We start from the raw sequence: 26,555 nt of genomic DNA, 5'->3' as shown, positions 1-26,555 counted from the left end.
TTTCTGATTATCATTTTCCATTTGAGCCATGTTTATAGATTACGGAAGGCATTATATGTTTTGAAACAAGTTTTTCGAGCTTAGTATGAAATGCTTTTGAACCTCTTGTTCGGAAAAGATTACATCAGAGGTTCCTCGAACAAAACCTTCTTCATTAAGAACAAATGCATGAACATTGTGATTCATTAAGAACCTCTTGCCCCGTTGCATCACACAATACTTACAATAATCTTGTCTATTACTTAGCCACCATTATAAAGCATAATATAATATATGTTTTTTTGGAGGTTTGAATTTTGAATTGGGATTTGAATAGTTAAAATTTTAATTTGAAATAATTGTATGATGTGATATAAATAGGAGTTGATGCGATGTTTTGAATGTAAAATTAATTTTTAGAACAATATAAAAAATAAAACATAGGTATTTGATATGATATTTTTGGGTGGAAATTTTGGATGAATAGTAAATTTTTGGCAAAATCCCTCGAACAATATTAACTACATGAATATTGACAACCATTAATTTATTTATTATCTTTACTGTAATATAGTAATAGATATATATATTTATCCAACAAGATATGTTGCTTATGATATTTAGCAAGATATTGGACCATTTGATTTAATTTCATCCCTTTTCATTTAAAAAATTATCAAAATTACCTTTCTTAACAGGGAATGGTTACTGAATGGGGTAATCAACATGGTACCAATTCCTCAGAAAATGCAAAAAAAAAATAGAAATGACGGCATTTTAATTTTAACACGGCATATATGTATTATATAAAAATATGTGTTTATTTGTTGATATTTATAGATATCTTGAATGAATATATACTTTGTGTTCAAAGAAATAGTATCATGTGTTACGTGGGACTATGTAATGTATTGATAATTCATTGGACTAATTAGTTTAATTTGATACATTTTATTTCAAATATTATCAAGATTATCTTCTTAATAGGGAATGATTATCTTCTTAACATGATATTGATTTCCCCAATATACAAATGTTCCCTTAATTTAAATTATGCAAGGAAAAATTTCATAATAATATTACTGTAACAAATTAAATTTATCATCATTTAATTGAAACAAAAAGTATAAAATAGAAATATTGTGGATATTATCGTTATTTATGTCGCTACCTATCACAAAAAGCAATTTGTGTCATTCTCCACAAATAATACACATAGGACACTCATTGCAAGAAAGTATATCTTAATATTGTCACTAAATTGCTATAGCTATTTATTGTTGTGGAACTTAATTCTAAATTAAATTTCTGTGTAATATTTGCTATTTTTCTAGTAGTAATATAACATTATATATTTTTCCATATAACAAGTTTAATTAAATACAATCATAATAACAAGAGAAATAATAATATTAATAGTAATATATAAGTAGGAGCGATTATGAATATGACTAAATTTTTCGTTATATAATAAGAAACTGTGTAAAATTTTGTAAATTCAAGCAACTCATTTTTTTCTTTATCAAAATTTTCAATTCATCATAAACAAATACCCCTTAGTTGTACGATTTATATATGTTCCATGGAGTGATTGTTTTTTTAGTCATCATAAACAAATACCTCTTAGTTGTATGATTTATATATGTTCCATGGAGTGATTGTCTTTTTACTTTCTAGTACAAGTATGTTACCGACAAAATATATTTCTAAATTTTTGTTTCAAGCACATTTATTTTATTTTTAATTTTGTAATTAACCGTGAATGGTTGTTGTATTATTACTTTGTGTGTGATCGCATCTTATCTGCTCTAGCATAATACATAAGCATGAATGTATACAATAATAATTAACAATTGTAGACGCAGGTGCACATAGTGTTAAAAATTATTAATCCTGATTCAAAGTATTATTATTATTATTATTATTATTTCTATGATGTTATTCAATAGTTTCTAAATTGCGTTGGTTTGTAAAGGTGTCAGTTTCTTCTCTGTTCTTTGGTATTTATATTTTTATATTGTATAGATAATAAGAAAAACCTTTTGATTCTACTTTTTCTTTGCAATTGTTGTTTGAATTATTCCAATTCCAACACTGTGGTATCATAGCCAAGTTTGTGATGGCGACATCTAGCAGATCCAGCAGTGCTTCGTAGCCTCAAATTCCAATATTTAAAGGTGAAGCGTATGAATATTGGAGCATCAAAATGAAAATATTGTTCAAGTTTCAAGATCTATGGGATTTTGTCGAGCATGGCATACCAGCATCAAGTTCAAATGAGAGAGAAGCAAAGGAAAACAAAAAAAAAAAAAAAAAATGCAAAAGCCCTTTTCCTTATTCAACAGACAATCGATGAATCGATTTTCCCAAGGATTGCAGCAGCAACCTCGGCAAAACAGGCGTGGGATATATTGAAATTAGAGTTTCAAGGCTCTGCCAAGATCATTACGGTCAAAATCACTCAGAAGAGAGTTTGAAACCGCAAGAATGAAGAGAAGTGAAACTGTGCAAGAGTACATGACTCAAGTTTCCTCAATTACGAGTCAAATGCGTTCCTATGGGGAAGAGATTAAAGAGGAAGTAATTGTTGCAAAAATTCTGAGAAGTCGATCATGTAGTAGCAGCCATAGAAGAGTCGAAAGATCTTAAATTTCATGGTCGATGAGTTGATGGGTTCACTGCAAGCACATGAAGTGAGAATCAACCGTAGCAATGGTGATGATGAAGATAATGCATTTCAAGTTCAAGAAACACACAATGGTTCATTCCCAAATCGTGCAAGAGGAGGAGGCTTCTTTCGAGGTCATGGACGAGGTAGGAATCAACGAAGTTTTGTACAATGTACATTTTGTAAAAAGATTGGACATAAGGAGGATGATTGCTGGAGCAAAGCAAGCGAGGCTACGTATGCTGAAGAAGAGAATTATCAAGATGAATTTTTATTTATGACCTATGTGAGTGGGGACAAACTGTCTAAGGAAGTGTGGTATTTGGATAGTGCGTGCTCAAATCATTTAACATGAGAGAAAGGAAAATTCAAGGATTTGGATGAATCATTTCGATCTCAAATACCACACTTCCTTAGACAATTTGTCCCCACTCACATAGGTCATAAATAAAAATTCATCTTGATAATTCTCTTCTTCAGCATACGTAGCCTCGCTTGCTTTGCTCCAGCAATCATCCTCCTTATGTCCAATCTTTTTACAGAATGTACATTGTACAAAACTTCGTTGATTCCTACCGCGTCCACGACCTCGAAAGAAGCCTCTTCCTCTTGCACGATTTGGGAATGAACCATTGTGTGTTTCTTGAACTTGAAATGCATTATCTTCATCATCACCATTGCTACGGTTGATTCTCACTTCATGTGCTTGCAGTGAACCCATCAACTCATCGACCATGAAAGATTTAAGATCTTTCGACTCTTCTATGGCTGCTACTACATGATCAAATTTAGGGGTAAGGCTTCTCAGAATTTTTGCAACAATTACTTCCTCTTTAATCTCCTACAGGAGTTGTGTTGAGTTTAAAATACTTTTTTAAGCTATTCATGGCTACAACACATCTTTTTTTTGGAATCCTACACGAAAGAACTCTAGAATTATAAGTCTCTGCTCCAGGTTCGTTTTAAATGGCGACCTCATGTGAAGTCTCATAGGATGCTCGCGAGTAAGGACAAAGTATGCTCAAAGAACCTCTCTAGACGAGAACTTCCTCTTCAGTTAGATCGCCTACTTCTCATTTTCCTTCGAACTTCAGGACTCAATGAATGATGCTATGAAACGGAAAACACAGAGATAGAGAAAACAAAAACATTTTTTTCTCCCTACAAATAAACATATATAGGTTACCAATGCTTTACACAAACCCAAGCGCACGCTGGTTTGTGCCTACTTTGAGCGACCTTTATAAGGTACTTAAATGCAAACTTGTTTTGACTTCTTCAGAAAGATTACGCAAGTTTGACTATGCAACACTGACCGTATTTGGTTAATCAAAAAAAGTTATGTCCAGTGCTATAGAAAGCCTAATGGTATGATAGGGTCTATGATAATCGGAGAAAAATTATTAATATTTAAAATATGTAAATTGATAAATTATGTTGTAATATAAATATTATATTATCATAAGATTTAAATATATATATATATTTTTCTTTTATAATTTCAAATTATAATATTTCATATTCAATCATTTTTTCCCTTTTTAGCTTTCTAATTTTTTCTAAATATAGTTAGATTTAAGAATTTCATAAAAAAATATATACAATTTGATATATATATGCATAATTTTAATAATGCTAAAAATAATAAGTTATAATATTTGTGTATAAAAGTATGAATGGTAGATAAATTATATCAATTATAAAAAATTAAATTAATACAAAATAGAAAAAAAATTAATATAAAAAAATATATCAATAAAATTAACTTAATAAAAAAATATATAAAATATTATATTTGATAGTTAGAAATTGCATGTGTTAAATGTTCATATTATATGCGATATTTGATTGATTTTAATTGGATTCTACTTAATTTATATGTGTATTGTTTATTTTTTGTATGCACACGTCAAATATCAAATTTGGCGTAATTGGTAGAAAAAGTATAGAAAAATTCAGATTTGTACAACGTAGTTAGTCATGGCCACCCTCTTGACATGAGGGTTTAATTAAAGGCCCAAAAGCCCAACTACAAAATGATTATGGCAAAAATTAAATAAAAGGAGATGGAGACACGCAGAAGAGAAGGGGGAGAATGGCCAGAGCAGATACGTACAATAGCAGGAGACTGATAGACTCGTAGATCGCGCATGGGCAAATTGACAGAGAAGATTTCCCTTCCCACTGTGATTTTATCTTTCTCTTTTGTTATTTGTTATTTGATTATGGAGTAGATACTTTTCTGGTTTGAGGGATGATAATGTTTTGGTTCTTTTGTTTTGGAGATTCTTAATTTTCTTTATAAAAGTTCTTTTTAATTATCAATATTTTTTTAATTTTGAGAATAACGTTTGTGATTGTTAGATTGATTGAATATTTTGGTACCGATATTTGAATTAGTCTGATAATCTAAAGTCAATTCAGGTAGGATATCTGTAATTGTATTCGCACTTGAATAGGTGACAACCAGGTTGAATAGTTCCTTCCCGGGGGTTAGACAATCAAATCTAATTGCTCCTTTTAGGTAGTAATTGTTTTGAATTGGGGTTTTCTAGATTAGAATGCTATTAGGCAATATTTCTTATGGGCGCACCTAGGTTTATTTTCTTAATTAGGGGTAGTTAACGGTCGTACCTTAATTACCTACACTGTAAGGAAAAATTGGTTGTCAGAGTTTGTTGATAACTATAACCAATTTTATTGATACTTTAATAAGACTAACTTTATTGAATCAATGATAAAACACAAGTTCCATAACTGCATCATCACTTGAGCCAGACATCCCCTTAATAGCTAGTTCTCCCTTAATTTTATTGCTTTCTTGTTTTATTTTTATTAGATAATAAAAGAAAATTCCCCCCAATTATTTATTGCATTAGAACACAAAAGAGTGGATCACACAATCCCTGTGGAGACGATCCCTTCCCATGTATTACATTAAATTGTGATCACAAAATAGGTGAAATATTTGATTAACCGAGCGATAGGTCAATTTTTTGGCACCGTTGCCGGGGATTGGCGCTTTGTTTTACTCTTTTGTGTTATCTTAATTTATCCTCTTGTTTATGCCCCTTTCTTCTCGTACAGGTGAACTTATATTTAATCTTGATATCGAGAAGGTTGAACGAAAAGCTGCTCAGGTTGCGTAGCTCGAAGGATCTTTAAACCACCTCCGAATATCTAGCTCTAGCGACTCTGAAAGTGATCAAGAGACTGTCATGGTTGAGGATACCCGTACTCTAAGGGAGTTGGCTGCTCCCAACTTGGCGCAGCGGCCCTTATGCATTAACTTTCCAACTCTGAATAACACTATTGCTTTTAAACTCAAATCTCGCTTAATTCATTCACTGTCTTCTTTTCATGGACTTGCAGGTGAAGAACCTCACAAACAGTTGCAAGAGTTCGACGTGGTGTGCTTCAGCATGAAACCACCAGGTGTTACTGACGAACCAATCAAACTCAGAGAATTCCCATTCTCGCTCAAAGATTCTGCAAAGAATTGGCTCTACTATCTCCCACCTTGAAGCATCTACACGTGGAATGACATGAAGAATAATTTTTTGAAGAAGTACTTTCCAGCTTCCAGATCTGCGATTCTGAGGAAGGAAATATGTGGCATCAAGCAACAATCAGGTGAAGCACTCCATGAATATTGGGAGCGATTTAATAAGCTTATCATTAAATGTCCACAACATCAAATTCCCCCTCAATTGTTGATTCAATATTTTTATGATGGTTTGTCATTTTTTATGGACAGGAAAATCATCGATGTTGCAAGTGGTTGAGCTCTAGTAAATAAGACGCCAACACAAGCTTGGGATCTTATTGCGAAGATGGCTGAAAAGATGCAGCAATTTGGTTAGAGAGATGTTGAATAGACGAGCGGAAACAGTAACGACCACTCTATCCAATCGATGCAGCAACAACTTTATGAGTTGACGAGCTTTGTTCACAAGATAGTCGTGGAAAAATCTAACTCGAGTGTCCATGTCAAAGCGTGTGGAATATGCACAAGTGCCACCCTACGGATGCATGCCCGACTCTCCAAGAAGGCTATGCAACGGATGTAAATGTTGCAAACTATGGTGTGAATGGACCTCTAATGTACAACCCGTACTCCAACATCTACAATCCAGGCTGGAGAGATCATTCGAACCTGGCGCTATAGAAATGCACAGCAGAGTAATCCTCTTCACCTATTCGGAGCTATGCAGCAGATACAACAACCTCGTGTATATGAGAAATAGCCGTTCCAAGCACCCACAAGCAACTCCAGTCCATCTTTGGAAGACTTGGTGAAGTCTATGGCTACCATTACCCTGCAGTTCCAACAAGAGACAAAAAAGTTCCAACAAAAGATGAGATCGACAATTGACAAATTACAAGGTTAGATCAATCAAGTGTCAGAGGAGGTGAGACAGCTACGTGTAAAAGAAAAGTGGCCTGCTCAGCCTGAGCCAAATCCAGCAAATGTCAGTGCCATCACTATCTGCAGTGATACGATGGTTGAATGTCCTTCCCGACCTAATCCAAAGAATACGAGTGCTATAACACTCCGTAACGGAAAGGAATTGGAAGGTCCACCTCTTATCTCAAAGGAACAAAATAAGGATCAAATTGAGATGGAGATTGAAAAAGAAGCTGAACTTCACGAAAAGGTACCTCCTAACTATGTTCCTCCTAATGAAGCTAAATCAACTCATTTTCCTGATAGGTTGAAGAAACCACAAAAGGCAAACAAACGAAAAAAGATGATCGAAATATTCAAGAATGTGGAACTTAATATCCCGCTCCTGGAAGCTATCAACCAAATCCCCAATTATGCAAAAATTTTAAAGAACTTTGCACCAACAAGAGAAAATTGCGAGGGGATGAGTGCATTATAGCGGGTGAGAACGTTTCTGCTATTCTCAAAAGAAATGTACCACCTAAAACAGGTGATCCAGGTATGTTTTCTATCCCTTGTAAGATCGGAAAAACTGAGATAACTAAGGCTATGCTAGATCTAGGAGCTGCTATTAATGTCATGCCACAATCAATATACGACTCTTTAAATCTTGGGCCTCTGAAAGAAACATGAATTATTATTCAACTTGCTGATCGAACCAATGCTTATCCTGATGGTATGATAGAAGATGTACTAGTTCAAGTGAATGACTTAATTTTTCCTATTGATTTTTATATTCTGAATATGCATGATGCACATTGCTTTAATCCACCATCTCTTTTGTTAGGAAGACCTTTTATGTGCACTGCAGGAACAAAGATAGATGTTAAAGGGGGCACACTCAGCTTGGAGTTTGATGGAGAAGAATTTCATTTCAATATTTTCAATCCCATCAAATGTCCTGTTGAATCTAAATCGTTATATGCAATTAATGTTATTAATTTTGTGGTGCAAGAAACTTATGAAGTTGGCAATGAGAATAAATGGTCGCCTCGATGCTTCCAATAAAGATTCTCTAACACCACGTGCAGCAAGTGATGCCAAGGTCGATCCAAAGGGACTGTGAAGTTTAATTCCTGATTTTGTCACACATTCAAGTAGTTGGGGGATGGATTAGCAATTTAATAAAATAATTAAAATAAACGATGAAAAATAAAATTTAGATTTCAAAGAGATTAAACTTCTAGCCCAAGGAGTGAATAAGAAACCGGATTAAAGATTCGATCATTGATCTTAAATAATCTTGTTGTTTAAGTAATAAATTGGTTATAAACATTAGATACGATCATAACACCCAATTTTTCCTTACTTTATTGGCGGCAATGGTACGACTGATTAACCGCATCCCTAATCAAAGAAATAATTTTTGTACGACCATAAATTAATTTCTCCAATTGAAAAATAGCATGGGAAAAACCCAATTCAAATATTTAATCAATTACGAAAAGATTAAATTATTTGATCATGCGATTCCTAGGCTAAGCTTGTTAACCTAATTACCACTTTATGAAACACATACACAATTACGGACGTAAATATTCAATTGGCACACAATTGCTAAACAAATCTAAGATCCGGTCACGATAAAGATTAAATAAAACAATTGCAGGCATGAATCACAGAAATCACACAAATATCAATTTACTTAAACAAGATTCAAATTAAATCAAAACACAATCTCACAAATCTCAATCCAAAATCTACATTCAACCTTGGACTAGACTAGGAATTTAGCTACTCATACTTATAAATAAATAAAACAGTAAACTTGATGATCATCCGAAAGTACTTCATCTCTAAACGGCCTTCTCAATCCTCCACTTAGACTATGAAAAATGAGTATGAATTGTGATACCATCTCCAATGCCCTGGCCCCCCTTTTATAGATGACCGGGTCCTCAATCACTCCCTTAATTGCTCTTTATTAATCACGATGCCAATAATCAGGCTTTAATTGCCGTAATCCACCTCTTTCCTTAGCATGGGAGCTTAATTCAAGTCTTTCCTTAATTCTTTGATCGAAAATATGGCATGGACGTGAATCTCTAAATTACCTTGCACAAATCAATACATGCCATAAATGAGTATGAATCTATCCAAAACATTGATTAAATTTTATAATTTATCTCTAGAAAATATACAACAATACATATTTATCAATTCCCCCTCACCCAAACCATGCTTGCCCTCAAGCATAAACCAAACAAGTACCCAAAAGAACTTGATGCAATCATAATGTCCACAAACAAATTCATATTATCATTACCTCAATGAAACTCAAAACATACCAAGCGCAACATAACCTCACTAGGAATAAAGTGTATACACTCAACACTCAAATATATATGGGTTAACAAGCCACTCATGTCGCATCATAAAAATGATTATCCCATAGGCTTGTATATTGATCACATCTCTTAATTCTTCGAATTCTAATGCAAATAATCAAAGAGTCTTTAAATAAGGTTGTAACGGGGCTTTAGGTTGGGGTAGGATATAGGATATTATTCGGCTAAATAAGTCAAAAAGAAAATATTCCAAGCTCATTTTGTTATATATAGACTCCATGTAAAACTTCTAATTCCTCATTTATTCCTTCATTAGCATGCATACTCAAAACTTTATTCTTGCAATTTACGTAAGAAGAATGTTCACCAAGATAACCCGTAGTACACCCAACTCAACCGACAAGTTAACATCAAAATGCCCATTTCCGCTATAATGCGATGAAAATTTGTGCCATGTTTTTTTTTTTTTTACTTTTCTCTCATAAGAAATAATCAACAATAAATAGACATAACTTTCCATTCCTTTGGAGACTTTAAAATAATATGAGCTCGAAATATTTTCCTTTGACTATAGGTTCAAATAAATATTGGTTTTAGAAAGAAATGTCATAGGTTAAAATGCAGCTCTTTAAACAATAAAAATAGGATATTCAAGCTCAACGAGGCTCACTAATTGATTAATTTTTTAGGTATGAGATATATAAGGCTAAATGGTTTATCCTAATGCCCTTATCACATTAATCACATAGACTTCTCGGAAATAAAATTCGACATGCATCATTACGCAAGGTCTAGAAAACCAAGTTTAGAGCAACAATCACACACAAGAAGAAATATATAACATATAAAATGAATGCTCTATTAGGCTCAAATCTCGCATAGGGTAAAACATGTCATGCTCGGCATATTTATCGTTTACTTCATCGGCAAATCATCTAATTAAAACATGTCATGTTGAAAAGAAATACACACAAGTCTTTAGCACACAAGTTAGTCATGCAATCGGGCAAACAATGGATATTCACGATATTCACCCCCCACACCTACTATGCATTTGTTCTCAATGTAGGGCATCGCGAAAAGTAAAAAATTTAAGAAACAGTAGACTTCCCTGAAGCCTAGGCATGCTTGCGTCCGGCATGAGCATGCCGAAATTTGCATCACCTTCTCGAATGCCAAATAAATGCTCGAATCAAGGCCCTAGGCATCAGAAAAATCATCATCACCTACGGAAAGCAAAGACAAACAAATAATGTAGCCCCAGTTCTTTTGGCCCCTTCTGAGGCCACAGCCGTCCTCAACCAAGTAACTTCCTCATTGCTCAACTAGTTACCCTTGAATTATGTTTATCTAATCACTTCAATTGTGTAACCACGCTACCCACGAGATTAATTTCCTGACAAGAGTACCCTTGTTGGCGTCTGTCCGACCGGTAGTGATGCGTTGCGCCGACTTGTCATTTGCCGACTTGAGCTCTGGAGACCTTGAGTCTCTGGCTCAAGTGGCCATTGACTTGCTGGTGTAGACTATTGTTGGGTTTGCGACGGCCCCGATACTCAATCGGATGATGGAGAGGATCACTGAACTCAAAGCTGATCTACCCTTGATTCGACCTCTATCGTCGACGCCATACTGTCGCAACCATCACCCGACACAGCTGCTATTGAGGCCTCTCTGTCAAAAGCGACAGAAGACCTCAATGAAGCTTCCACTCAATTGAATGAGCTCCAACATGCACGACACACTTTGGTTGCCGAGATTTCCTAGAAGATCATGGAACTCGAAAGCCTCCAAAAAGAGCTAGAGACTCTGGACGGGTGCATTCAGGAAGGAGGTCGTCTGGTGACCGAACATCGTTAAACTCAAACCAACCTCCATGGTCAATTACAAGCAAGTATTCGGTCGAGGCTTGTAGATGAGCACCAGACGGCCTTCCACCAGCGGAGGACAGCCCGGTCTGAACAGAAATGGTCAGATCTACGAACTGCCCTCAGGGCCCTTCTTTTGTAGATGTTGAAAATATCAAACTTTGTATATATGTGTAATCTCTCACCTTAATTTCATCCTATTTTCCGATCAGTGATCCTCAAATTTGCACCACATAATTAAAACAAGAATTACTTATTTAAATCAAACCTCAAAGAAGCAAGTCACAACAATCCTTTGATCTTTTGAACAAATGGCTTCTTCCCGAATTCGTATTCTTTCCAACAATTGGGAAAGCTCTCTGCAACCATTTTTTGTTGGCAAACATCCCATAGGCTATCATGTTGAGGACCTAATACAAATGCTCAAATAGCTTGATTTAAATTCAAATTTTCTGGCAAAGGTAGAAAAATCATACACCGTACGATTCGTTTAATGGAACATGTGTCCACCTGCTATGAACCCCTCACTGACATTCTCAACCGCATATCCGACCTTGATCATCATATGGACATGATAGACCATTATGTCATGGCGGTTCTTCCCGACCTTAACTGGAACAATATTTTCTATCAGCAAAGATTAACACTTTCAAGATTGCGCGTTCTTGTCGAACGAGAACGTCATTCTCTATAAGATATGAAGGTTCGTACTAAGCAAGACCTTCAATGCAAGATCAATGGGATCATTACCATCCCGACCTGGAAGATCTCCTTGACGAGGATCCAGAAGTGGTTACTGCCAATTGGGACGAGGATTTTGAATCAGAGGATGATCATGTTTGTATCACCATTTCGGATGACGAATAAAACCCTCATTTGTGGGTTCAAACCCTTAAAGGGTTCTTAGCTGTAATAATGACTAACGACCATGCTCTGAAAAGGCAGCAGGAAAATACATTTTCAGATAATTGGCATTAATATTTTCATGTATTAATTTCACTTCTTGATTCACTATAACAAATGCCCCGTTTCCGATCTTTCTGTGAATGATGAAAGGACCTTCCCAATTTGGGGATCATTTACCCAAATGATCAATTTTCTTGTATGTGGGTAGTATTTATTTCCATACGAGATCCCCTTCTGCAAAAGTTCAAGGAGATACCTTCTTCCCATCAATACCTGTGGGGGTCCGGCTAAAAGCTTTGCATTTCCGGTTGGTGGAGGGAGTGTTATATAAAAGAACCATTGAAGAGGTTTTGTTAAGATGTCTGGGTCCGAAAGAATCCTTAGAGGTAATGCAGGAGGTTCATAGTGGAATATGTGGGGCACACCAAGCAGGCGTTAACATGAGATGAGCTATTCATCGTATGGGTTTTTATTGGCCAAAAATATTTGAAGATTGCATCAAATTTGCAAGAGGATGCCAAGAATGTCAGAAACATGGCCCTTTGAATCACCTGCCGTCGGTAGAATTACAGGCAATGGTTAAACATGGCCCTTTAAAGCCTGGGCGCTTGACGTTATTGGTAAAATTCATCTATCTTCATCAAAACATCATTCATTTATTATAGTGGCGTCTGATTATTTTACCAAGTGGGTCGAAGCGGTTCCTTTGAAGAATGTGACGCAAAAAGAAGTGATTGAGTTCGTGCTCAATCATATTATTTATCGGTTTGGAATTCTGCATACTCTCATTACTGACCAGGGTTTGGGGTTCATAGGAGAGAAGTTTATTAAGTTTTTGGCAAGTTTTCATGTGAAGCTACACCATTCTTCACCTTACTATCCACAAGCCAACGGGCAGGCTGAGACAGCAAACAAGATCATTATCAATATCATTCGGAAAATGATAGCATAAAATGTTAGGAAGTGGCATATGTTGTTGCCTCAGGCTTTATGGGCTCACCGGAACATTAAGAGTTCATCCACAGGGTTTTCCCCTTATCAGCTTACGTTTGGTTAGGACGCCATGCTTCCAGTCGAACTCAATGTACACACTTTCAGAGTGGCACATACGCACTACAAAAAAATAATATATTTGTAACGGAATTCCGTCCCTAAAGTTCACGTAGCTAACGTAATTCAATTACTAATTCTGTCTCTAATGTAATTAGTAACCAAAAAAATAGATTTAGAGACAAAAAAGTTTTGTTACAAAAATGATTTTTTTTTTTTGTAGTGTACTAGTCTGGACTACACTGCAGAATATCAGCAAAGCATGATGCAACAACTAGAGACAGTGTATACAGAACGCATGGATTAATAATTAATATAAATAAAGAATTATATATTTATAATTAATTTTTTATGTATATTATCAATTTTTTATAAAAATAATAATAATAGTAATATAAGTAAAGAATTATTAATGAACAATGCTATATTATTTTTTAATTATATCTATAATTTATTTTTAAATTTAAAATATATTTAATTATTTACTAAATTTATTATTTTAATTATTTTTAATATTATAGCAATCTATTTAATTACTTATATAGTTATATATATGATTATTAGATAATAAGTCAACAATAAATATATTTAAATAAAATTAAAATCAAAATTAATTATATTACTCTATACTAATAGGATATTTTTATATTTTTTTCTTATAAATCGATATAATACTAATATTAAAACATTTGCGTAGACACATTGAAAATATAATAGATTGTAATGAAAATTCAGGGAACATGGACGGTTGAAAATTTTATTTTATAAATTGTTTTAGGCTCACTTTATATAATTAATTTTTATTTATTTAATCATATTTTTTTTATATAAAAAAATATTACATTAATTTTTTTCATAAAATACTATATTAAATACTATTTTTTTTAAAAATGAACTTGAAGGCGTCCAACAGTTGGACGAATCTTCTTAGGGTGTGTTCGTTTGTCAAATTTTAACAAAATTCTACTATTCATCCAATTTTTTCCCCCCAAAAACATCAAATCAAACATCTATTTTTCATTTTTTATATTATACTAAAAATTAATTTTACATTCAAAACATCACATCAACACCTATTTATATCACATCATACAACTATTCAAATTCAAAATTTTTACTATTCAAATCCCAACTCAAAATCCAAACCCCCAAACAAACACACCCTTAGATGCTATTGGGACGATATGTGCTCGATATGAGCACGAGCTTTGAGTGAGTCCATCCATCAGCGTCGAAAGTCCTCCTTTCAACTTCTCCATTGCTGGTTTTCTCTCTTTTCTTTTCGGAGCAATCGAGTCGATCTCATCTATAAATATAATCATTCGATCCGATCCGATCTTCTCAGCTTCCTCAAACGCCTTCCTAAGATTGCCTTCGCTTTCTCCAGCTAATTTCGACATGGTTGATGATACAGAAAAAGAAGGCACGGCACCGGAGAATTGGAAATTCTTAGCATTAACAACATCACACCATCGTGACAGGAAATGAATAACACAAATTAAGGCCCTGTAGTGTAGTGTAGATGGATTGGATTTGAATTACTTGGAATTTAAAATTCTTCGTAATCAAAATTGTTGATTGTTTGATTGCATAAATAATAGTATTTGAAATATCAAAGTTCCTACTTTAAAGAAGATTTGAAATCAAACAGAAGATTTGAAATCAAACAAACAAACGAAACTAACGAATTTTATGAATTAAGTCATTTAATGCTCCTTGAATCTCGATTTCCATCACAAGGTAAGTGGTTTCAATTTTATTTTCATACGACATATGTATATGTACTAATATCTATTTTAAATATTTTTGAATGCGTACGTAAGTAAGTGCCGGATGATCGAATGACCGAACCCATAATGGGGAGTATTTCGTCACTTTCTCACTCACATTCTTACATTATTTCATTGCAATCATTTAAGCATACTTGCATATAGTAATAAGATCATATTTAAGTCCCGGGAGGTGCATGCGTTGATTTTATTCCTAAAAATTCAAACCAATAGTTTTTTTAGTATTTTTTTGTTTATAGGTAAAGCTTACGGGAAGACTTGAGGGTCAACGAAGATCCTCCACTATGAATTTTGAACACAACAAAGATCATCCGCTATGAATTTTGTCCTCAAAAGAGTCTACTTTTATCCAATCCAAATACGATATGAAAAAATAAAGATTTGGGTCTAAAAATTAGATCCAAATTATTTTTTGGTCGGGCTAGTCTGACATGGTTGAATAACCAAACCGCTTCGAGGCCTATGCAAATTGTGACGAGCTAGTCATGGTCCAATTGATCAAAATAATTTAAGTAAAAATATTTTTTTTAATATAATATTAACTATATAATAAAATTAAAAAATAATAATTATTTAAATTCTTAATTATCAATAAAATATTGTCCTAATTATATCAATTTAGATTAATATAATTTATTTTTTAACCAAAAAAACACACAATGCAATTAAAATTTAATATAAAAAATCTGGGTTTGCTTGACCACTATAATTTGAAACTGGGTGATGCTGGGTTTGAGTTTTCAAGCCCAATCCAAAATCAGTCCGGACTTATCGGACTTGAATTTTAAAACGGCCTGAGCTAGCCAAAAAAAAAATATTACTCCCACCCTCGCGAAAAATGCACTAATTTTTTTGCAGTGGCGGAGGGAGTAATACCAGTCTGAAATTGCCACATTTTTTTATTGCCAAAATATGATATCAATTTTCTTAAATAATGGAAACAAGATACCTTAAATTTTGAATTCACCGATATGCCGAAGCATTTTCCTTTAAATCCACAGATTTGCTGAACAAATAATCAATAAGCAAAGAAAATGGTGATTCACTGAACAGAAGATGAAGAATGAGCAAATCCCCAAAAAATCTAGCTAATAGAAATGCAAAAAAAAAAAAACCGGTGAAATGCTTGGTATGACCGAACAAGGAACATTTATAAATAAAATTAAGGATTTGAACTTTTGAAACCGAACCGATTGTTGCTTCTGCAGCTTCGGATTTCTTTTCTAAATCGAGGTAAAGATTAGCCGAGAAGACGACAATGGAAGACATATTTTTAACGATTCAACAACGGATAATTTACATACAATTAAGGAATGCATTGCACTGATGGAAGCATCGGCAAATCCGACCGATCAGATCCGCGAGAAGACAAAGACGAGGGTCAATGTGAAGATGAGGAGGAAGACGAACACCAAGGCAAAAGTGAATGGGAAGCATCACTTCATAAGAACGACGAAGAATTATTACCAATAAAAAAACCTAACCGGCCGCCCTCCACCCCTGCTTTTTTTTTTTTTTTTTTTGCCCTTTTTTCTAACTTTTCTCTTTTCATTTTCTTCAATTTTCTTTTTTACTATTAATAGTATTTAAACTCGTACTATGCACAAGTGTATACATAATTAAAATATTTAAAAAATTATAAATGAACAATAAATACATTTGCGCACAAAAATAAGTTGTTTCAATATACATAGATAGTTAACTTGTAATCTATTACGTTTAATCGAGAGTTTATCTATCACATGCTCAAAAAATAACGGTTTTGCGGATTCTATATGGTTTACTAATGTTCAATATATATATATATGTATGTATATGTATATAATAGGCTGATTCTGGGCCAGGGCGAAAGAGGCGAACACCCAAAATCCACCGCAAGAAAAGATAGACTTTTTGTAGTGTACTCGAAAAGTAACGGTTGCACATTCCTATGTTTTAAAAAACAAAAAAAGACTTTTGTTTAACTTGTACTATAAATTTTGTATTTAGGGTTGTTCATCCAAAAGTTTCGCTTCTCTTGGAAAAATCGAAGTGATTCAAAGCTTATTTCTTATTTAAATTATTATATGAAAAATATATTATCTATTTAAAAATGTTATATGTATACATATTTTCATCTCATCAAATATATTTAATTTTTAGATTCAATTTTTATTATTTTCAAAATTTTGTTTCAATGGTAGGTTTTGGTTGGTACTCCTCATCATTCATCAATTTTTTTTCTTTCAAAACCATTAAATGAAATATTTGTTTTCCTTAAAAATATTATGTCAAAAGTTCAAATTGCATTCAAAACATTGTATCAAATATTATTTATATTACATCAAAATTTTATTATTCTTAACATTAAATTCAGCTCGTAAATCTACATCCAAATGATTAAATTAAGTGAAATCAAGACAAATACTAACACACGAGAGATGAGAATTTGGTGAGTTAGTTCATCGAACCTATAGCTGATGATGATTAAGCCATGTATTTTCACAAGTAGGTTCCAATTTAAATTCAATAGAATACAACAAATATATGTAGTAACTAGGGTAAAACTCTAGGGATACATAATCCGATATTGTACGAATGGTCCAAATTTTTTTAAATTTGTATATGGTTTCGCTTAATAACACAAAACAAACTCCAAAACACATTTTTTTATTAACATATATAAATACACTCTAAACTCTTACATAATGACTTGTGTGTATATATTTATATATATATATATATCTTAGACCTACTATAAAAAATAAATGAATAAAATCTGTTTTTAATTGTTTGTGTTTAGTTTTTAAGGGGTCTTTATTTTGTTTTTCCCCGATCCTTTCAAAAGTCAGTAATATCTGGCAGGGGGTGAAGGAGGTGGTATAGCTGTTGTGGAGGATGTCCATATAGTGTCGCATGTACGGGTCGCAAGACAAGTAGAGATTCTTGAGCAAGATAGCCTCGCCGGCTCCGGCCGGCATCTTGAGCTCGACAGCAGCGGTTTTGAGGATCATATCTGATTCTTTGGGGAATCCATTGACATAACGTTCTAGGATAATCCATTGACATAATGTTCAAAGATGATGAAAATAGAAGGTTGGTTATGTCTGAATTTATAACCTCTATATTGTGTAGATATATAAATAGACAAATAGATGGATAGATATAGATACATGTGTGGCTAACATTTGTACACACATAATTGATATAAGGGGTCGTTTGGTTCACAATTTTTTTTTTTTTTTTCTATAATTGAGATTTACAGTAGGATTTATATGTGATAGGATTTATTGTATTTAGGATTTGAAATCTTATTCTATGTTTGGTTGGTAAAACAACCGGGATTTATATCTTCCGAATCCAATTTGTTTTGCAAAATAATTGAAGAATTTGGATTTTTAATGAGATAATTATCCTTTCACGAGTTTTATTTATTATGATAAATTAAACTTTACATCCATTTTTTCGTGAACTTTATTTATTTTTTCACCAAATTAGATGTTTTCTAATAAAAATTTTTTTAATATGGTTTTCGATTTATATTAAAAATATAATATATATAATTTTGTACAAAATATATAATATATAATTTATACACTAAAAAATATAGCAGTTTAACATAAACCATTATCCGTCCGTCCCATATAATATATAATTTATACACTAAAAAAGCAATGTATAGGGTTTCTTGATAATAGACTTATAAATTGGATTAATGAATAGTCCAATGGGCCTGATAATGGTAGTAGGGTCTTAAATGAAGTCGGGCGAAGAAGGATGAGACGGCCGATACAGAGGTCGGACAAAATGAAGTCGGGCGAAGAAGGGTGAGACGGCCGATACGGAGGTCGGGCAAAATGAAGTCGGGTGAAGAAGGATGAGACGGCCAATACGGAGGTCGGGCAAAATGAAGTCAGGCGAAGAAGGATGAGATGGCCGATACGGAGGTCGGACAAAATAAAGTCGGGCGAAGAAGGATGAGACGGCCAATAAGAAGGTGGGACAAGATAAGGTCGGGCGAAGAAAAATGAGATGGCGGATACAGAGGTCGGTCAAAAGGAGGTCGGACGAAGAAAGATGAGATGGCAGACACGGGGGTCGGACAAGAGGAAAGTGGGCCTCTAGGGGCCCATTTGAAAGAAAGGTTTGTTAATTGGTTGCTTAATTAAGCGACCTGTTAATCGCCTGATCGATTGGCCGGTCACTTGGTCAAACAGTAGTTCAGTCGCTTAAAAGGGCGGTCAGTTAGTCGCTTGATTGGGCGACCAATGAATCATCTGGACGAATGGTTGGTCGGCCGTTTGAAGGACCGTATGGTGGTCGCTTTATTGGGCGACCAATGAGTCGTCTGAACGAATGATTGTTCAGCCGAGTGAAGGGACTAGATGGTGGTCGCTTGATTGGGCGACCAATGAGTCGTTTGGTCTAGCGACCATTTAGTACCTGGATTGGTCGGTTGGTCAATCGTTGGGTTATTCGGTAGGTTCAGTCGGTCGGCCTACAGTCTGTCTAAAATATGCTGGGCGGTTGAGTAGTCGTTCGGGACTAGCCGTCCATTTAAGGAGGTAAGGTGCCCAGAGGCGGTCGGTTGAGCCAGTTGAGTTCTGTAACTGGTGGGAGCGGTTGGTGAAACGGTTAAAACACGTGTCAATGGAGGAGAAATTAGTGGGCGGTTGACGGCGGTTGCTGTAACCGAACAGACGACGGTTCCAAAACGTTTCTTTAAGAAATATTTAAAGAGGGGGTTCGCAACTGGCAAAAATATCTTCAATCGACATCAAATTCACTGAAATTTTTTTGGGGATCACCGTTTACTTTTACAATCTGTAGTAGTTAGTTTTCCTATTTTATTTATGTATCATACCGTGTCTAGGCATTTATTTTAATCAAATTCAAAGATAATTTCTATTTTCGGATTTTACTTTTTATTGTTGAAAATCGGCATCAACAATAATTATACACTTTAATCATATTTTAAAATTCATAATTTATAATTTTTTTATTTTAATTAACTATTCAGTGATTTTAATCTTAATCTATAATTGTTTTTACTAATATATTTCTTAATTACTTACTAATTATATTATACCTAAAACTTCGTGCCCAGTTAAAATGGACAAAATTAGCTGGGACGGAGGGGGTATTTTTTTACACTACCGACACAATTTTTCATATATAATATAAAAAAATACTTTAAACTAAAATACAAAATTAATACACCAGTTAAATAAATTTAAATTATTAATCTATTTAAAATATTATTAGTAATATAATTAAATATAAATAAAATTAATTATTATAAATAACTATATATAATTGTAGCAGTATATTCAAATAAAATATTATATTTTTATAAAACCAATAAAATATAATTTAAATATATATATACATATAGTTTTTTTTAAAAAAATTATTAGGTAGGAGGGTACAATGGTAAAATGTGAAATTTAAATAAGGTAAGTTTTTAAATAAATTTTAAAAAAAAGTTAAAATTATGGTAAGAGATTAAATAAGGTAAGTTTTCAAATAAATTTAAAAAAAAAATTCAAATAAATTTTTTAAAAAAAGTTTTCAAATTAATTATAGTAAAAGATTAAATAAGATAAATTTTCAAATAAATTAAAAAAAACTAAATAAGGTAAGTAGCCGTTATTAAATTTAAATAAGGTAAGTATCCGTTACACCGTACATTATAAATATTCTTGATTGGGGAGGGGGGCTGCATTGCAATGGGGTACGAGTTGGTCTTAGAGCAGGGCAGGGCAGAGCAGGGGGATGAATTACGAAGGGCAGGGCAGAGCAGGGGGGATGAATTACGAAGAGGTGGGGGTGGGGCATGGTGGAGGGCGACTGCTTACAGGACAGGACAGGGCGATCCACAAGGAAGAGGTCAAGTGCTCTTGGATCTCGATCTCGATCGATGCAATAGCAGGTGAGTCATTTCTGATTCTTTAATTCTCCATGTACTGCCCTTCTTGAGTTCTTAAGATTACTTATCATTTTGCAGGGCTCCGCATCGATCGATCTTCCTGCAAATTTAATTTTAAGATCAGAATATATACAAGCAAGCTGCTGCTGCTGCTTTGGCTATTCCGGAAACCATAAATGGTAATTTTAATTTCAATCTCTTCTTTTTGTGAATGTAATATATTTCTTTTGCTTCACTCTAGATTTTATTAAACACCACAGGACGGGATTTTAATATGGAAGTTTGTTTATCTTGATTGACTAATTAATTATATTATTAGAGCAGAGCATACATACCTCATTTGAAATCAAATTTATGCTGTAATTTCTTAAGTTATTCGGTATTATTATTCTTCAAGTTGTTGATATATTATTGTTCATTATGTTCTAGGCTATTAGATGATGCACAAGGTAACATACATGTCTACGTTCGACCAAATTTTAAATTATAAGTATGCACTAATTCACCAAAAGCCATATTTCTTTCTCAAGGTTTGGTAATTAATTACTCGATCCGAAAACAAAATAACAGCTAAGATTTATCGACACTTGAATAAGTATTTCTTTCTCAAGGTTTGGTAATTAATTACTCGATCCGAAAACAAAATAACAGCTAAGATTTATCGACATTTGAATAAGTATTTTTTTATATAAAAAATAAACAATTGTGTAAAGTTTTTAATATTATTTTGTCTTTTCCTATGCATATATACGAGAGAAAATGGCCGGATGACCGAACCTATAATAGGGAGTATCTCCTACTTTTTTTTTTAATTTACGCTTTCCATTTATTTTATTTTCTTGCATATAGTAATATAATCATGTTTACGTCCCGGGACTTGCATGCATTAATTTTGTTCCTAAATTTTATACTAACTTGTTTTTAAGTGTTTTTATTTTGTAGGTAAAGCTTATAAGAGACGAAAGGATCCGCGAATATCCTTCGAACTCGAAGGATATTGACCTAACCCATAATAAGGAGTATCTCCTACTTTTTCTTTTAATTTATGCTTTCCATTTATTTTATTTTCTTGCATATAGTAATAGAACAATGTTTACGTCCCGAGACTTGCATGCATTAATTTTGTTCCAAAATTTTATACTAACTTATTTTTTTAAGTGTTTTTATTTTCTAGGTAAAACTTATGGAAGACGAGAGGATCCGCGAATATCCTTCGAACTCGAAGGATATTGACCGAACCCATAATAGGGAGTACTGCAATTGGAACTATAGAGCACAAAGTAAGTATAATCTATAACATGCTACATAATATAAAGGAAAAACATTGAAAAAACAAAAGCGCTAAATGTACTAATTTCGAACAATCTACAACAAATACGAAAAACACTGCAATTAGAACTATAAAGCACAAAGTAAGTATAATCTATAACATCCTATATAATATAAACGAAAAACATTAAAAAAACAAAAGAGCTAAATGTACTAATTTCGAATACTCTACAACAAAAACGAAAAACACTGCAATTAGAACTACATAGAGCACAAAGTAAGTATAATCTATAGCATACTATATAATATAAAGGAAAAATATTGAAAACATAAGCGCTAAATGTAATAATTTCGAACACTCTACAACAATACGAAAAGCACTGCAATTAGAACTATAGAGCACAAAGTAAGTATAATCTATAACATGCTATATAATATAAAGGAAAACCATCGAAAAAATAAAAGCGTTAAATGTACTAATTTAGAACACTCTACAACAATACGAAAAGCACTGCAATTAGAACTATAGAGCACAAAGTAAATATAATCTATAACATGATATATAACATAAACGAAAAAAATTGAAAAAACAAAAGCGCCAAATATACTAATTTCGAACAATCTACAACAAATACGAAAAGCACTGCAATTAGAACTATAGAGTACAAAGTAAGTATAATCTATAACATGGTATATAATATAAACGGAAAACATTGAAAAAACAAAAGGGCTAAATGTACTAATTTCGAACACTCTACAACAAAAATGAAAAGCACAGCAATAAGAAACTACATAGAGCACAAAGTAAGTATAATCTATAACATGCTATATAATATAAAGCAAAAATATTGAAAACATACGCGCTAAATATAATAATTTCGAACACTCTACAACAATACGAAAAGCACTGCAATTAGAACTATAGAGCACAAAGTAAGTATAATCTATATCATGCTATATAATATAAAGAAAAAATATTGAAAAACATAAGCGCTAAATGTAATAATTTCGAACACTCTACAACAATACGAAAAGCACTGAAATTAGAACTATAGAGCACAAAGTAAGTATAATCTATAACATGCTATATAACATAAAGGAAAAACATCGAAAAAATAAAAGCGTTAAATGTATTAATTTCGAACACTCTACAACAATACGAAAAGCACTGCAATTAGAACTATATAGAGCACAAATTAAGTATAATCTATAACATGCTATATAATATAAAGGAAAAACATTGAAAAAACAAAAACGCTAAATGTAATAATTTCGAACACTCTACAACAAATACGAAAAGCACTGCAATTAGAACTATATAGAGCACAAAGTAAGTATAATCTATAACATGCTATATAATATAAACGAAACACATTGAAAAAAACGAAAGCGCTAAATGTACTAATTTCGAACACTCTACAACAAATACGAAAAGCACTGCAATTAGAACTATAGAGCACAAAGTAAGTATAATCTATAATATGCTATATAATATAAAGGAAAAACATTGAACAAACAAAAGCGCTAAATATACTAATTTCGAACACTCTACAACAAATACGAAAAGCACTGCAATTGGAACTATAGAGCACAAAGTAAGTATAATCTATAACATGCTACATAATATAAAGGAAAAACATTGAAAAAACAAAAGCGCAAAATGTACTAATTTCGAACAATCTACAACAAATACGAAAAGCACTGCAATTAGAACTATAAAGCACAAAATAAGTATAATCTATAACATCCTATATAATATAAACGAAAAACATTAAAAAAACAAAAGAGCTAAATGTACTAATTTCGAACACTCTACAACAAAAACGAAAAACACTGCAATTAGAACTACATAGAGCACAAAGTAAGTATAATCTATAACATACTATATAATATAAAGGAAAAATATTGAAAACATAAGCGCTAAATGTAATAATTTCGAACACTCTACAACAATACGAAAAGCACTGCAATTAGAACTATAGAGCACAAAGTAAGTATAATCTATAACATGCTATATAATATAAAGGAAAACCATCGAAAAAATAAAAGCGTTAAATGTACTAATTTAGAATACTCTACAACAATACGAAAAGCACTGCAATTAGAACTATAGAGCACAAAGTAAATATAATCTATAACATGATATATAACATAAACGAAAAAAATTGAAAAAACAAAAGCGCCAAATATACTAATTTCGAACAATCTACAACAAATACGAAAGGCACTGCAATTAGAACTATAGAGTACAAAGTAAGTATAATCTATAACATGGTATATAATATAAACGGAAAACATTGAAAAAACAAAAGAGCTAAATGTACTAATTTCGAACACTCTACAACAAAAATGAAAAGCAACACAATAAGAAACTACATAGAGCACAAAGTAAGTATAATCTATAACATGCTATATAATATAAAGCAAAAATATTGAAAAACATACGCGCTAAATATAATAATTTCGAACACTCTACAACAATACGAAAAGCACTGCAATTGGAACTATAGAGCACAAAGTAAGTATAATCTATAACATGCTATATAATATAAAGGAAAACCATCGAAAAAATAAAAGCGTTAAATGTACTAATTTAGAACACTCTACAACAATACGAAAAGCACTGCAATTAGAACTATAGAGCACAAAGTAAATATAATCTATAACATGATATATAACATAAACGAAAAAAATTGAAAAAACAAAAGCGCCAAATATACTAATTTCGAACAATCTACAACAAATACGAAAAGCACTGCAATTAGAACTATAGAGTACAAAGTAAGTATAATCTATAACATGGTATATAATATAAACGGAAAACATTGAAAAAACAAAAGGGCTAAATGTACTAATTTCGAACACTCTACAACAAAAATGAAAAGCACAGCAATAAGAAACTACATAGAGCACAAAGTAAGTATAATCTATAACATGCTATATAATATAAAGCAAAAATATTGAAAAACATACGCGCTAAATATAATAATTTCGAACACTCTACAACAATACGAAAAGCACTGCAATTAGAACTATAGAGCACAAAGTAAGTATAATCTATATCATGCTATATAATATAAAGGAAAAATATTGAAAAACATAAGCGCTAAATGTAATAATTTCGAACACTCTACAACAATACGAAAAGCACTGAAATTAGAACTATAGAGCACAAAGTAAGTATAATCTATAACATGCTATATAACATAAAGGAAAAACATCGAAAAAATAAAAGCGTTAAATGTATTAATTTCGAACACTCTACAACAATACGAAAAGCACTGCAATTAGAACTATATAGAGCACAAATTAAGTATAATCTATAACATGCTATATAATATAAAGGAAAAACATTGAAAAAACAAAAACGCTAAATGTAATAATTTCGAACACTCTACAACAAATACGAAAAGCACTGCAATTAGAACTATATAGAGCACAAAGTAAGTATAATCTATAACATGCTATATAATATAAACGAAACACATTGAAAAAAACGAAAGCGCTAAATGTACTAATTTCGAACACTCTACAACAAATACGAAAAGCACTGCAATTAGAACTATAGAGCACAAAGTAAGTATAATCTATAATATGCTATATAATATAAAGGAAAAACATTGAACAAACAAAAGCGCTAAATATACTAATTTCGAACACTCTACAACAAATACGAAAAGCACTGCAATTAGAACTATAGAGCACAAAGTAAGTATAATCTATAACATGCTGCATAATATAAAGGAAAAACATTGAAAAAACAAAAGCGCTAAATGTACTAATTTCGAACAATCTACAACAAATACGAAAAGCACTGCAATTAGAACTATAAAGCACAAAGTAAGTATAATCTATAACATGCTATATAATATAAACGAAAAACATTAAAAAAACAAAAGAGCTAAATGTACTAATTTCGAACACTCTACAACAAAAACGAAAAACACTGCAATTAGAACTACATAGAGCACAAAGTAAGTATAATCTATAACATACTATATAATATAAAGGAAAAATATTGAAAAACATAAGCGCTAAATGTAATAATTTCGAACACACTACAACAATACGAAAAGCACTGCAATTAGAACTATAGAGCACAAAGTAAGTATAATCTATAACATGCTATATAATATAAAGGAAACCATCGAAAAAATAAAAGCGTTAAATGTACTAATTTCGAACACTCTACAACAATACGAAAAGCACTGCAATTAGAACTATAGAGCACAAAGTAAATATAATCTATAACATGCTATATAACATAAACGAAAAAAATTGAAAAAACAAAAGCGCTAAATATACTAATTTCGAACACTCTACAACAAATACGAAAAGCACTGCAATTAGAACTATAGAGTACAAAGTAAGTATAATCTATA

The 26,555-nt window shown here is 32.4% G+C and overlaps 1 non-coding gene across 1 annotated transcript; it reads right to left on the bottom strand.

Moving 5' to 3' along the window:
* Positions 1 to 6,240: 6,240 nt before the first annotated feature.
* LOC127245213 (small nucleolar RNA R71) lies at positions 6,241 to 6,347 on the bottom strand. Its single transcript, XR_007837413.1, has one exon. It is a non-coding gene; the product is annotated as a small nucleolar RNA R71 (small nucleolar RNA).
* Between the last annotated feature and the right edge of the window lie 20,208 nt (positions 6,348 to 26,555).

Source organism: Andrographis paniculata, unplaced genomic scaffold (assembly GCF_009805555.1).
Source record: "Andrographis paniculata isolate CXL003 unplaced genomic scaffold, ASM980555v1 Contig21END, whole genome shotgun sequence".
Lineage (NCBI taxonomy): Eukaryota > Viridiplantae > Streptophyta > Magnoliopsida > Lamiales > Acanthaceae > Andrographis > Andrographis paniculata.
The sequence above is the reverse complement of the archived record's forward strand: the minus strand, read 5'-3'. Positions and strand labels throughout refer to the sequence as shown.